A 2296-nucleotide genomic window follows, 5' to 3' on the forward strand; every position below is an offset into this window, starting at 1 on the left:
CTAAGAATATGATAAAATAATAACCCATCTTGATTAAAAATGAATTAAACTGGATTTATAACTATTTTTTCTAATATTATAAATCTGACTTAACCAATGAATCTAGTTTCTTGTTGATCTGGTATTTGGCCATGTCAAATTTAGAATTCAATATTATTTTATTTTATTTTATATTTTGAAAACGAAATTATTTAATTTTTAAAAAAAATCTTAAAATATACTATTTTGAATTGACCTGGTACACTAGGCTAATTTATGACCCTACTCTTGGGCCTTTTGTTTATTCCTCGTATTATAAATTGGACTTTTGTTTCTACGGGCTGTAAATGAATAAAATATGTGCGAGCCCAATAGGCAAGCGTTGTATTCGGCTTACCTTCAGCTAGCTTAGCGTACAGTAGAACAGCAAAAAAACAGAGCAAAAGCGGAGAAAGACGCAGAAAGAAAGAAAGAAGCAGACAGGGAATTGACACAGGCAACAGCAACAACAAAGGTAAAGAAACTAACTAAACCCTCTCTTAGTTTTTCCATTTCAATGTTTTTGAGTAATTTGCTTGGTTTATGTTTCGGGTTTTTTTTTTTGGTTTCCATAAAAAGATTGCTCTATTGAAGATTTGTGTTTAGAATTCAAAGCCTAAGTTTTTTAGAGAGAAAGGTGGTCCATTTTGAAAGTCTTGTTGATTTATTCTCCTCTCATTGTAATTTGTGAGAGGAGGAGTTTCAATTTCAAGTTTATGATTCGTGAGAGTGTGAAAGTTTGAAACTTTTTTGCCATTGTCGCTTGTTGACTTTTTAAGTGTACTATTTTATTTATAGTTTTATTGTTTCAAGTTTTTGAAGCAGTCTATATCGACCATTGCTGACTCCATTTTGGTGTTTTTTAGTTCAAAGCTTTTTTTTTTTTTGTACTTGGATTTGGAGGGTTTCGGTTGGTTGGAAGAAAGGTTAATTCGTATTTTGTGATGGTGGGGGGTGAATGCTCGATTTATTAGAGGATTATTGTTTTGTTTTTTGATTTCTTATTAGGTTAAGTTGGTGATATAGAGTATGAGTGGTGCTCCTGTTAAAAGATCGCATGAAGAGGGTGGTCATTCTTCTTCTTTGAAATTCTCTCCTCATGAAGATACAGTTTCGTATCCCATGCTGACATCAGGGGTTTCAAATGAGTACCATCTACCATATGAGATGGGTCCAGATGCTAGGGTGGTTAAGATTCCCAGAACTGAGTCTCGAGACGTAGATAGAAGATCACCTTTGCATTCGACGTATTGAATCCCACCATCTTCAAATGAATCACACATGGATTCTTATTTGAATGTTGCTCCTGAAAGAAGGCCTGAATCAAGGGATTCCAAGGACTGCAGAGACTACCGGATTGAAAACCGTGACCCAAGGACTGATGCAAGAGAGATGTATGGTGAGGTAAAGAGGGATTCACAAAGTGTTAAACATGAAAAGGATGTGAGGTTTGAGAGTAGAGGGGATGGCAATAAGGAAGTAAAGCATGACAAAGAAGCTCATATTGAGCCAAAGAATGACATTAAGATAGAAAAGGATGGTTTTGGTCCTGCAAGTAGTCAGGTGAATTGGAAGGAACCAAAAGAATACCACAGGGGAAAGAGATGTCTGGAATTTGCAGGTGTACATGTGGATCCTTGGCATATATCACATTTTAATTCCCAAGGCTCCGTTGAGATTGAAAGAGAAGTCGTTAGTATTGAGGAGAGGGATCATGCCATAGTTCACGAGGCTGTTGGAGAAAATAAAGTTGAATTGAAAGGTGAGGATAGATTTAAAGACAAGGATAGGAAGAGAAAAGATTTGAAGCTCCAGGAATGGGGAGACAGAGATAAGGAAAGAAGTGATCGAAGGGGAAATATGCAAGTAGGCAACAGTATTGCTGAGGGAAAAGAGTCCGTGAAGGTAGGGAGAGAAGGAGAGAGGTGGGAGTGGGAGAGGAAGGATCTGTCAAAAGACAGGGAAAGGTTAAAAGAGAGGGAGAAGGACCACATGAAAAGAGAATCAGGAACTGGAGCTGAAAAGGAGGGTTTGCACAGTGAAAAGGAATCTGTGGATGGATCTGTCAGAATTTCATAACAGGAAAATCCAGCTTTGGAGCCAAAGAAACAGAAAGATTTTGATAACTGGAAAAATGTTGATAAAGAAGCTAAAGATAAAAAGAAAGAAAGAGAAGCTGACATAGAAGTAGATAGACCTGAGAAGGGCAGCACGATGTGCAGGAAAGAATCTGATGATGGATGTGCAGATGGTGAAATTGCAACTGAAAGGGAAAGGG

General features: G+C 37.2%; 1 pseudogene; it reads left to right on the top strand.

Moving 5' to 3' along the window:
• Positions 1 to 241: 241 nt before the first annotated feature.
• Positions 242 to 2296, top strand: part of LOC105118201 (uncharacterized) — an 8407-nt pseudogene continuing 6352 nt past the window's right edge.

Source organism: Populus euphratica, unplaced genomic scaffold, assembly GCF_000495115.2.
Source record: "Populus euphratica unplaced genomic scaffold, PopEup_1.0 scaffold1806.1, whole genome shotgun sequence".
Classification (NCBI taxonomy): domain Eukaryota; kingdom Viridiplantae; phylum Streptophyta; class Magnoliopsida; order Malpighiales; family Salicaceae; genus Populus; species Populus euphratica.